Consider the following 13420-nt stretch of genomic DNA (forward strand, 5'->3'; position numbering starts at 1 on the left):
AATGGAGCTCATAAAACACATAAATTTGCATCAAGTGATTTTAAGCATGACACACTCCAACATATCCTAACAGGCTCCAGATGTCAATGATCTCATTTCAGTTCTCATAAAAGACAGCAGCTCACTGCTTGTCTCAATTTGTTCTTTCTTCCCTTGAACCTGTCTCAGCTCTTCTGAAAAAGGATCCTTATAACCAATAGGCAAAAATATTACTGTGTCCCAAAATATACTATCAGGAACCTAAGGAAAGGTCTGGAAAGCCAGTGATAATATATTCCACAGAAGTGTTCTACTGCAGGTTCTACCAGGAACAAAACTGAGCATAAAAAGAGATTTTAAGCACAGGCTCTACACTTGTGCCATTATTGGAAATGTATGACTACACACAATATGAATTTTAACTGATTAATGATATCCTTATTCTTATTTACCTTCTACAGACCTCTGAGTATTGCATGGATCAAGCAGCAAGTTGGAAACCACTAGTTTAAGTAAATAAATCCTACTAATGTGATAATAGATATGAATTCTGTTGGCAAGCTGGTATTAAAAATAAATAAATAAAATGTAGCCACATAACCCTGAATTTAAAAGCAGAATATTTTCCAACTGTCAAAAAAGGAATTCCTGTAATAAAAAGAAAGCAGCTGTCCAATGTTCCTTTCAAGACTATTTTCAACAAATAGTACTCCAAAAAGAACTAAATTAAATAAGAACATAGGGAGAAAAGTCAGCTCACTCTACTTAACCCTGTAATCACAACAAGAATTTAGGAATACCAGTGGAACCACAGAATAGTTTAGGTTGGAAAAGACCTCTAAGATAATTAAGTCCAGCTTTTCCTAGTTCTTCAAAACATTTCCAATTAAAAAGGTTAATATTTAACTTAGTTAACACCATTAACAGACTAAATATTGTAGGAAAATGCCTTGTAATGCCAATGCATTTCTAAGATCAAAAAGAGACCACTGGATTTGTTAATTGTGCTGAGCATAGAGGTGCTTTGCAAAACACATATAAACAGTCACACTAAAAGATAAAGAGTAAATATTCTAAAAGGAGGTTGTAGAACAGGTAACTGCTGAAAAATCTCACAGGGCCTATAAGCAGTGACCCTCACATGCAACCCCTGTGGCAGTCAGCAATAAGCACCTAGAAAACAAATTCCCATACCACAAGGAAAAGGTAACATGACCAAAATAAAGCAGAAAATCCTTCTGCAGAAAAGCCAAATGGAAAACATATTCCAAAGACCACCATGATGCAGTAACTTCGCCTTCCTGAGAGAAAAACAAACTCAGCACAAGAAGTGCTGTTTGAAATCTCTGCCTGAACAGCATTTCTTAAATACCTGTTTCATACTCGTTGTTCAGCTGCTGCTGCCAAGCTTGAAGGAGCTCATGAATCATTCCTCAAATATCTGGAGTTTAGAGAAAGTAACTTGGAGTTTTGAACCTGGAAAGATTTCCCCTCCAAGTCCATGAGTTATTCCAAGAGCTCTGACCCTACACACTTACGAACACAACTCCTAAAATTACTGCAGTCTTAAAACTGAAGCACATAAACGTTCTGTATGATTCAGATCTAATTCCTGCAGCTCCAAAAGTTGTATTTGCAGTCTCCTGTTATTACACTCCTGTAAAAAATGAGTGTATATATACTTACAAAAGTACTTAATGCTTTTAGTTAAATTTATAAGCTTTTGAAACTCATACCTGATTTAAAAATACAACCACATTTTGGCTTTGAAGAAAATCAGTGCCTTCTCCTTGCACTGCTCTTTGCTGCTTGCTACCTCTTGGAGAATATTTCTCTGTGTGCAAGAATGAGCCAGATCAGAGTCAAATTCTGGAAGATTCTGAGGGGAGTAATTCATGCACAGCAGGTGCACAAACTGACCAGACTGGAACATGCCCACCAGCATCCTTACAGGAACAATTCTGGATGAGGGGGCACAAGAGAAGCTGAATCCTGGGAAAAAAATCTTCCTAATCCTGACTCCTTCCTCTGCTGCAATCTGGGTCTACTGGAGATATTTCTTACTGGGCACCCAAAAAGTCTGAATCACCACTTGGCAAGTGATGCATTACGTTTACAATGAAATATTCCAGAGCACACAATATCCATTGTTAATGTCTCACTCACAGCCAGTCCTGTACAACTACAAGTTGCTAAACCAGAAGGATGGATTTGGAAGCCCTCATGCATTCACTTTACAGAGCTTCTCTGGAGTGATACAGCACACTTGGTGTTCCTGGCCACTCACTACTTAAATACAACTATTCTAGAGCAATGAACTCACATCCAGGTCGCTGTGCATTGATCCACTGAAGCCAGACAGTGAAAAGGCAAATGAACTTCTCTCTGACCCTCATGCTCCTGACTTTACTGCAAATTTCATGTGTTTTGTCAGCTCTGATGCATTTATTGAATGGGCAGCAAGTTCAGACTGAAACACCAGAAAGCACCGTAGGCATTTGTTAACAAAGCAAGGCACAAACAGCAAATTATGGTGGTCCTGATGTAACTCTGCAGAGGCCACTGTTAAACCAAACCGAGCATCTGAACATTGCTCAAGAATTTAACTGCACTGGTCAGTGATTAGACTGTGGAATTAGAGGCATCCTCGGGTATTGGTCACATTGAAACTAATAAAATTTAAGAAAGAATTTATATATAAAACAGAAAACAAACTGAATTAAGAATTTAAGATTTCAATAGAATAAGAGTTGGCATTTGGAAGTCAATATTTGATTACTCATTCAACACACAGCAATTAGAGAAAGGGAGCATTTAAAAACACGACTTCAGTTTCATTTTGTCTTCCAGAAACCACTGATTTTCATGTCAATTAATCAAGTAATGCGATGATCTGAATACAGCATTCAGATACATCACTACTAGAAGAAAAGACATTATTTAATTCAGTATTTGTTATGCCAAGTGCCATGAAAACATATTTATTTGGGTTACTATGCTCTGCTTAGTGCCAAGATCAAAACATGAGAGCTAGCAGGTGCCTATCAAACCAGTGTTTTGTACATCACCTTTAAAGGCAGAAAAAAAATTTCACTTAAAACTCATCTGATCAGGTAGAAAATAATGAAAGAAATCCAGACCTTTCAAATCTGTTGTTTGCAGGTACTGGTACAGGGAATAAAAATTTAGTAAGAAAATAAACAAGGTCTCGTAACTTACACAGGATCCTTATGACATTCCACTTCAGCTCATTCCAGCCCAATCCAACATAACCATTGTAAGAATTCCAGAGGTACAGGAACCTCAAAGCCGCAGTTTCTTATATTGTGTTTTTAACATAAATATGAATTTTACTAGCGACAGGCTCTGGAAGAAGTGCATCTCTACTTAATTTAACCTGGCATAACTATTAAATCAACAGAACAAAAGCAATTCTTGCTTTTCTGAAGTGCCTTCACAGTTGCTACCAGGATAACTCCAGGAAATTACAGCCGCATGCAAGTTTTAGTAGGGCTTTAGTCTAACCCAAACACGGTTTGCTTTTGCTGCCATAATAACACGAGCCCAAAGCCTGCAGGAATTTGGGAAGTTTGCCCACTGGGATGACACAGCTCCTCTGACAGTGGCACTGATGTGATGAACTCAACCTGAAACGAAGAGTGGCAAAACCCAACAGAAACTGAAAGAGAGCTACACTATCAGTGGCAGAGGGCCTGAAAAACCTTTCAGCTGTTTTCCAGGGCACTGGTTTAGGTAAATATTCCTTAATCTGAGGCAACCAGTGTGTGCTCAGTGAGACAGAACCACACAGAGATCTCCGGAGCAGACCCAGCCAGGGCTGTAACACAAACACTCTGCCTTGTCATCACTCATCCCACCATCAAACCATCGCACCCCGGGCTAAGGACATCCCCAGAAATAGCTCCTGGGTTTTTCACTCCCAAGAGAAAATCCCTGTTTCCTTAAGATCTCAAAGATGCTCCCTCTGTCTTGTACACTGAGAGGGACTGGGGAAGAATGTTTGGGAATCAATCCCAAAGCCCCACAACGCTGTCCCTTGTTATGGACATGGGAACCTACAGCTCAACCAGCAACTTCAGATTTATTTCTTAACTGAAATCAATAACAGAAGCTGTATTTCTGTATCACAGAGATGACTGGAACAGTTCTCTACATGAGTTCACAGATCCTAGGGTATTCAGAACCAAAGACTTTTAAATCATCTTTCAACATCAGCCAGGCCTGCACATAAATCTGTATTTCTCCTTGGATTTTTCAACCTGCTGAGTAATTTCAACTAAATAAAACAAAAGGCAGGAGATCTCTAATCAAAATAAATTATATTCCTACAAGATTCACAGAAGCAGGTGAACCAGGAGGAGAGAGACTTGTGTTTAAAGAGTCTTGAGTTTCTCCCAGTACCTTTAGAACAACTGATTTCTGAAGCAAAGAATTTGCCATCAATACATTTGACAGCAGCAGGTTACCAGTTTGTTTGGAGATAATCTAAAACTTGAACTTAATTTAGTTAGGAAGGCAACCATGATGAGACCCAAATCCACTGAAAATTGGTTTTAGGGAATTGCTAAGTTGCTAAATAAGATACAAGGCTGTTTTTCTACCTTGGGAAGCACAGGATATTCGCTGCAAATTGTATAAACAGGATTCTCCCAGCACATGCCAAGGAAAGGGAAGAGGCAGGGTAAATTCCTATAACTCAGAAAGTGTACTAAGAAGAAGATGAATCAGATCAAAGATAGTAAGAGGCTTAGGACCTGAAACCATCAGTCAGATATTACAGCACTGCTATGAGGAAGGCAATTCATCAAAGCTTCAACTCTGCTTATGGATTTTAATTCTGCATCAAGGACATTTTAAGTCCCCCCATTCGATCATTCTAGAACTTGCTATGCTCATTCAGATTCCTAAATGCCTCAGGATCTTCAGTAAGGAAACACTGAAACACAGACTGTTGAACATGCTGAATATGAATATATTCTTATAAAGTACAAATGAGAGAGGATGTCTGTAGCACTAAAAAACTATTTCAAGCCAGCAATTTGTGACTAATTTTTTCTCAATCTATTGCTATTTCAAACACAGCCTGTTCAGTCTTTTAAAAAAGATTCTGCCTATCTTTAATTAATCAGGAAGAGCTGATAATTGTTAATATGATGCAAACTCTAACACTTCAAGTTGAACACAGATTATAAAAACACTGCTGCTCTGGTCTATTAAAAGATCAGAAAGCACATGATCCTCCCTCCTCAGCACATCATTCCCTACAGAAGGAGTCAAGGATTGAGGAGTAGAGAAAGTTTCCATCTAAGTAAATTAATTGCCACCTCTTCTGCTAAGCCCATTATCATCACTTACTAGTTTTCCTATGTTTTTCCCAATAAATTCTTGTCTTTCCCCAGAGACCTCCATTTCAATAAGATAAAGAAAAATTTGTTTGACTGTCCACACTGACTTCTGTTGATGATAATGCACTTCAACCATGCCAGTAAGTGCAATCAGTCACAATAAAATGATGATTTTGGAATTGTAGAGCATCAAGTTTTTTAGGAACTACAATTTAAATTATGAGAAAGAAAATATCATCTCCCATCAGCCTCAAACCCCAAAGCATTTAAAGGCACAAAGCTTCTCCCTAATACAATTACAACTGAAGCAGCTGAAACAAAGATGCTGCTTTTTATAGTAAGCATTTAATTTTGATAGACTTGGGTGAAACTGTAACTGTTTCACATTGGGTGAAAACATCAAGTCAGCTGTCTCTTTTTAGCTCTCCATGTTCTTAGCCTTTGAAATTAGCACCATGACTGCTGCATGGCTGGCAGAGAGCTCAGGACAAGTACAAATTCAGAACTCAGATAAATATTGCTGTGATTGAGTGGATGCTGCTGCCAAGCAGCGCAGCAGAATGAGAGTGTCAAATAAGCTAATTCTATACAATACTGAGTTTCTCTCTCTGCCTTGCAATTTCCCCTCATAATAAGCTAAAAATATAGACAGTAAGATTATAAAGATCAGGGGAAACAAATGGCTTTTAATGGTGGTTCTTCTAGAAACAGTAGAGTGAAGATGTGTCTTATAAATTCAAAGAATGTATGGTACTATTCTTATGAGTTTGTACAAATAATTAATGAGATATTCCAAGTGGAAAAACTTAGGTGGGTGTTAAAGCACAAATTTGTACAGCATGTCCTTAGATACATCTTCTAAATCCTTCACAGCCTTTTGGGCGGCCAGGAGCCAGTACAAGACTTATGGGTCTTTCTGAGGGTCAGTCACAGAGTGCAGCATCATTGCAAAAATAAATGGATGTGGAGGACAGACACCTGCACAAGCAGGAGGTGTTTGAACCATCAGGGAGCTGCTGAAGGAGTTCTGCTGGTCAACACCAACGAAATGGTTGCTCCAGCAGAAACTAGCATGGGGCTGAGGGCAGCTGAGCTTACAGCTAATGCAGTATATAATTGCCTTTCATTAAATAACAAAACACCATCCATCTGAGGCATTTCCAAACATGCCGCTCCAATAAGGATTCCAGTGAGTTACTCTTTATATGTGCCAGCAGAGCCAGTAGTCCCTAAGGAATGCCAAAGGATTAAACAAGAGCTGCATTCATTCATGGTTGTCATGTTCAAACATTAGAAAACTTGCATTCAACATACAGAGTTAACATTTGACCCGAGTGTTTTAGAAAGAGAAAGAAAAGCAGCTCTGAAAAATCATATTGGCAAGGCAGAGCTCTCTATTTCTTTTTAAGGAGGACCTATTCTGAAATATTCTCAGTCCCTCCCAAGAAAAACTTTAACAGGGCTGAAAGGATGAAGGGAGGAACACTAAAGGAATTATGCAATCTACCCAAGCTGAGTAAAAAAAGGCTGTCTTGGATATCCACAGTCAGAAGCCAGCAAACAGATACAACCTGCAAGTCAGACAGGACATCTTCAGGAGCTCTAGGAAGTCGTAGCAATCAGCAGAGGAGCTCTGCTCCTTCCTACAGTGTAATCACATGAGGAAAGAGGCTGCTATTCCCTACAGAATCCATCTGGAAGGAGCATACAAGACAGCTGGTGTTCTGCCCTCCCTAGAAAGCTGAGATCTTCTCTTTAAGGGAAAACATACAAATTATATAAAACTCTTTTTTTACCAAATAAAATCTCCCTCTTGATCCCTAAAGATATGGACATTTGAGGTCACATTTCCAAGCTTTTCTGCTTCAGCCAACTCATCCCTCTCCCTTCAATACACACAAAGCTGTAGTGCACTCTAGCACTGAGAGAAAATCTCCCAGCATGTGTAGAAGGACTGGGCAGGAAGAGAATCCTGAAATCTTGTCATTTTACACCAAGAACTAATAATCCCCAGCATGTAAATGAAGAAGTTTTGTACCTGAACAGTTAAACTTTCCTTAGAATAAGAAATGCTGCTGTGGGTGGAGGGGAGGTGTTTACTTTTCCTCCACAGTATCTACTTTGCAATCTTCCTACTCTTGCAGCAGGTGCACACGGACACACACTTCAGGAAAACGGCTCTCTGCCGCTGCTAGTTTCAGAATTACATTGCATTCAGAATGCATATTTCTGTTCTTTCAGTAAAATACTTTGCAAAGCAGCCAGCATCAAGGCATTTCCTCTTTCATACCTCTTTTTCTTGCTTCTTCCTACGTGTCAACACAAGTATCACATGTTTTAAAATCCTTCTGCTCAAAGATCTCAAAGCAACCTGTGAACTTCTATAAAACCCTGCCCATTCAGCACAGTGGGTAAGTGAAGGGGTGGGGAGAAACAAGTCTTCATTTCAGAGTCATATTTTTAATTATCAGCACATGCAATCACAGAGTAAGTTTTCCTCCCCATGCTCTGTTCTGGAAGATTTCTTTGGTGTCGGCTTTTGTTTATATTTTCAAAAATTACTTAAAGCACGGAATCAGAACAAAGATGAAAGGGAAAAGTAACTCCTGTTTTTTTATGCAGCAGGAGCCACATTACCCTGTGAGCAACAGCACCAATTACCTTGTGCCCCATGACAGCTATGGCATAGAAAAGGGAGCACTGCATCGCCTGAGGTACAGCACTATAGCGGGAACAGGAGGGGCCTGGAGCAGCGCCTGTGCCAGGGAATCCCGCAGCTCTGACACTGGCTAGAACATGGCAGCAAACTCTCCTGAGCCACCTGAGGGGATGCAAGAGCAGCTCACCTGGAAACCAGCAGCTTTTATAACAACGCGAGGATGGGGAGCGGCCATAAAAAAAAAAAAAAAACAAGCAAAAATGCCAAGGTAGATTATTAGTAAAATATCCGTATGTAAGTGCAGGATGCTGGCAATTGCAGGTCAGCACTTACCAAGGAATATAAGGAATATGCAGATCTCTTCCCTCAGAATCACTCGCTCAAGCCACCGGTGACCCAGCACAGCACCGCAGCTTCCCAGGGCGAGACTCGATCTGAGGCAGCGATCCACCCCTCGTGCCCCCGCTCTGGACAACCACCCCGCGGGCTGAGGGAGACGAGGCCGCCCCGCGTCCGCAGCGCCCCGTCCCGCCGGGGCTCGGCCGGGCCGCCGCCGGAGCAGCCGCTGCGGAGCGGCGCAGGCAGCACGTGTGGCGGCCGCTAACAGCCCTCAGCGCCGGGGCCCGGCCCGCCGGCGTCGCTGCCCCTGACGGCCCCACCGCTGCCCCTGACGGCCCCTCGGCGCCGACCCCCGCGCCCTCAGACCCGCCCAGCGCGGCGCCCGGACGGGAAGCGCGGAGGCCCCGAGGCGGGAGGTGGCGGCCGCGGCTCCCCCCGCCCTCAGGCGCCGCCGCCGCCCCGCGCGCTCCTCAGGGCGGACCCCCCCCCCCGGATCCGCCGCCTCACCGGCCCCGCCGCCAGCGCAGCTCCCGCCGCCTTCCCCGGCTGCTGCTCCCGCTCCTGTTCCTGCTCCCGCTCCCCCTCTGCAGCGGCGCCGCCCCGGCTCGCAGGAGGCGGAGTGGGGCGGGCACAACGTCTGCGCCCGCCGGGGCGGGGACTGCACCAGCGGCACCGGCGGTGCCCCCGAGCTCCGCGCGCCCCCTCCTCTCCCTTTGTCCGCCCCCCGCTTTGTTCGCCCCGCGGCAGCCGCAGCTCGCGGGAGGGAGCGGCTCTGCCCCGGCTCGGGGTGACCCCGCCGCGCCCGGTGGTCCCGGAGCCGTCGCTGCGGCAGAGCCCGGCTGGGTGGGAGGGGGAGAGGGTGGGCACAGACGGGGAGGTGTGAAGCACATCGCTGTAGTGGGTGAATAACTTCACTGTCTGCTGCTTCGCTCCATTTTCCTTTTGTCCTGGTGCCCAGAAATTTCTCATGCAGAAATTTATCATCCCAAAGTACTGAATATTTTTATTTTTATTGTGTTTGTGAAGCAACACATTGGAAGCCCGCGTTATCCCACTGCTAAAGTTTAAACAGCTGGAGCAGCAGCTCCAACGCCATCATCATCAATTTAATACCGATTTTCAAGACTAAATCAAACAGCTCTGCTTCACTTCTTCCCCTCTTATAAACAGGCAGGAGAGCCCAGCCAGAGCTGGCCCATCACTGCTGAATTCCTCACAAAGCAAACCTCAGTTTGCAGTCTCATAGCTTGTTTGGTTTCTGCATGATGCCATTCGAACAAAAGGGTGATGAGAAAGCAGTTCCATTGCTGGGGACTGATTGCAATTTGTGTTTCATTTTGGCTTCGTTCTTTGGCATTAATCCAGCACGGTAAAGCACAAAATGGTGTGATGCACTCCCCCAAATAATAGGTTTCAACTACATCAGCATTTAGCAATGTTTGTTTGAATTTCACTTCCTAAACGTTAAACACAATCTCTTGCCACGGCCATTAGATGGTGAAACAGATACTCGAACCCACGAACAGCCACCCCTCTTTCTCCCTGCAAAATTTGATAAAAGTTTTGCTGAATAAGGACTTCAGGATTTAAACATTGGGTTGTATTTAGAAGTGCAGAACTGGCAAAGGATTGCTTTTTTAAAAAATTACCCTGCAGCCCCTAGCTGTGGAAATAATCCCTAACACAAAAATTAGAGTAGAAACTGGAGAGTTGTACTAACTTTACAGAATACTTGCCCAAAATGTCTGCTGGCTTAAGAGTACCATGGTGAACCTTTGTGTTTCTTTGTGGAGGTGCAGATGTGAGCTTTCTGTATTGATCTCATGCTAATGTCGAATGGGTTTTTCTCTAAGTGTATCTATCATTCTCCATCATTAATTTGATGTTTTGTCTCTCAGTTAATTTGCCACCACATAAGTTCATCTCAAATGCTTGCAGTTCAGTGCACAGCACTATAATTGTATAAGCAATACCAGACTGATGCGTCTAGGACAGAGTACAGCAACTACAAGTCAGCTTAAAGATGGAAACTAGAAGTTGCAACTTTCTGCTGTTATTTTAGAACTTGTCATAATGTGGAAGCAGTCAGTAACAGTGGGGAAATAATGGATAAAACATGGTTTAAAGGTGTAAGTAGTTTTGCTTCACTACCTTGCAAAGCTACAGTAAAAATGTCCTGTACTAAGGCAAGAACTGAGAATGTCACAAAGATCAAGGGAATGTGCCACTGTTTTTTCCAGTAACTTCCTACTGAACAGATTCAGTTTCAAGATCCTATAGTCCTGTAGGAAAAAAGAGAGTTTGTTATCCATCCTTTGACCAGAATTGACTTCATACCATGAAAAAGTAGCCTTGGAGCAACTGTAACTTCAGTTCATCCCAGCTGGAAATGGTTGACAGCCCCTGTGAACCAGTCTGCACCAGTAGGGCACAGCCAATTTGCAGGAATCATTGTAATAAAAGATCCTGGTACTATAAACCACACTCCTATAAAGGATTAGATATGATTGAAAGCCAGAGTATCTTTGATTCCAGTCCTGGTGGCTCTATTTTCTGATCAGCATGATCAGATCAGTCAACAAATAATATATAGGCATTTTCATAACTCCACGAAAACAGGAATTGCTGGATGCTCCAGGGAAATTCAGGATGCTGACATAACTACTGGCATCCTGGCCACAAGTATAAGGCTCGCTTTAGAATTAAAATTGTTCTCAATAACGTGGGAACACCAGTTGCAGTTGTTTCTCCCCCTTTTCAAATTTGTGAAGGGTCCAAGGTTGTTGAAGCTTTCTAAAGAGCCAAAATGTTGTCCTTTAAGAACTGAATGTAAGGATCTCCTGACTGAAGAGATCCATTTTTCTATTCAATGGGATGTATTCACCCAAGTATGAAGATTTTGAGTACAAATTTTTTTTCCATCTGAATGATCTCTTCAATATGCACATCTGGCAATTCCTATATAGAACTGATGGTCACATCTGCTACAGAAAAGGCAGCTAATTGCTTTTTTATTTAATCTCAGAAGTGCTGCTTCAAAAATCCCAGCACTTGCACTACTGTTTTCTGTAGTTTCTTTTCTGTAAAGGCTGCAAGAAGTCTTTTCACTGCTAATGTACTTACTGGTTCCCTTCCCCAGGTCAGCCAGACTACCCAGCAGCAATAAAAGAAAAAGCTCTCCAAACCCATGTTATTTGGTGAGCTACACAAGACAAGCTTTCATCCAATTTTACATTATTTGTTCTACTCAACATGGGTAAAACAACAGAGAACTGTATTTAAATAAATTTAAAAAGAATCCTTTCTGCATTCTGGTTTTAACAAGATGCTTAAATTAACAGTGATGTTCATCTTGACGAGTGCTTCATTTCCCTGATAACTGAGAAACCAGTCTATTAATAAAGATGCAAATCATTCCAGCACTTATGTAAATACCAATAAAAGCTGAATTCTCACCTACAGCGAAGCAAAGCAGAAGGATTTTGTTCCTACTGAGTGATGAATTCTAAAGAAAGGGTAAATAAATGTTTATTCAGTCATGGGTGACAACTAAACACACGTTGTAAAAAACCTTATGTAACATCTCTGCTGCTGTACTTAACTGAAGTCTAGGAAGTGTCCAATTGCCATGCAGTAATTACCACGTTATTAAATCCATCCTGTTTTCAAGCTACTCCAGGAATCACGACCAATTCCTCCCTCTGACTCATCCCCTCCCACCCCCCAAAATGTAGCAATGACTCTGCACTGTATTCTTAGGAACGGCATCAATCTTCAGTGGCATTCACTTCCCAGGGGCAGCACAGCCATGGCACAGAATGAAGGTGCTACGGGGTTCCATGGCAACTACCAAGGCATTTGAAACACTGTAATTATATTGGAGCTTTTTCCTCCTCTTCGTTTTTCCTTTTTTTTTTTTTCCCCAGCTATGCTGCCTTACAGAGCTTGCAGTAAAATAATTATTTTTAGCAGCTACCACGTCTTTCAGATCTCTTCTAGAATCTCGGCTATTTCTCTTTTATTGACATTTTGAGTGCTGTGAATTGGGTTATAAAATTTTAAGAGTCAGAAATTCAGATCTTTTTAAGACACAACTTCCCACCTGACTGACACCCAGAATATTTTGCAGAGATTTGATTTTTTAGACATGCATGAGCATTTTAAAATATTTTTGGTGTTCCAAGTGCTGTAAATAAACACGACTATGCCACAGGAATCTGTGGGAAAATTTGAGTGATGCCTGCTCATGCTATACCCACCTCATTACAGATTTTATTACTCATTCATTTTAGTAAAATCTAATCTAGGTTATTATGCCACACCCATCACCAAGGGAATGGGACTTAAAAGGACCCAAAATACTTTGCTATTCAGCTTTTCCTCAGGACCTAAGAGTGTGATCTGATTGCAGTTTCAATATACAAAACCCATTTGAGTGGTTACAGCTGACAGATTAAAAACCTCACTAATTACAAGCATCTTCAGTGCAACAGTATGTAGCACTTGATAGAGCAGTGAATTATAGATAAATGGCTAAGAGATGCAGATGAATGAATTCCTCATCATGAGAGAAGCAGCAGGGATAACTCCCCATCCCTAATTAACTGTGTGCCTTACAGCAGAGGTAAATACAGGAGGAGTTTTACTTACTGGTTGTTTTCTCAGAGCACTATCCATGATGACTGCCACCTCCAAGAGAAGATTTAAAAGATACCTCTGAGTGCCAGAATTTTGTATGGTTATCCTTACTTGAAACTAAATTACTAAAATTAAACCCAGAAATTAAACAGCCCCTGCCTGTTTTTCTGAGATCAAAACATAACAGAAAAGTATTATTTCAAGGAAAAAAAAAAGCATTACAGGAACATTCATAAAAGTTTCCTTTGCAATTTGAAAGGCAAAAGAATAACAAATGAAAGTATTTTAGTCACAACTGTTTTGCTTATCTGTTGTGACCAATTAATTAAGTGGAAGGGAGATCGAGGATGGACCATACAGAGCAGTAAAAGGTTCTAAGCACATAAAGGTGATTTTCATCTTGTGTACTCTTCTGCCTTGCTCCAAGAAACCACAAGCA

The 13420-nt window shown here is 41.8% G+C and overlaps 1 protein-coding gene across 5 annotated transcripts in view; it reads right to left on the reverse strand.

Moving 5' to 3' along the window:
* Positions 1-8948, reverse strand: part of CLIP1 (CAP-Gly domain containing linker protein 1) — a 61718-nt gene extending 52770 nt beyond the window's left edge. For 3 of the 5 annotated variants that reach the window (XM_082293239.1, XM_082293237.1, XM_082293238.1), the window contains exon 1: positions 8851-8948. The gene's annotated coding sequence lies outside the window, so the exon portion shown is untranslated. Of the gene's footprint in view, positions 1-3198; positions 3450-8337; positions 8667-8850 lie in introns of those variants that run through there. The other 2 variants (XM_082293234.1, XM_082293235.1) reach the window with 2 other exon arrangements.
* Positions 8949-13420: the final 4472 nt, after the last annotated feature.

The sequence above is a fragment of the Coloeus monedula genome (genome assembly GCF_965178545.1).
Source record: "Coloeus monedula genome assembly, chromosome: 18".
Taxonomy (NCBI): Eukaryota; Metazoa; Chordata; class Aves; order Passeriformes; family Corvidae; genus Coloeus; species Coloeus monedula.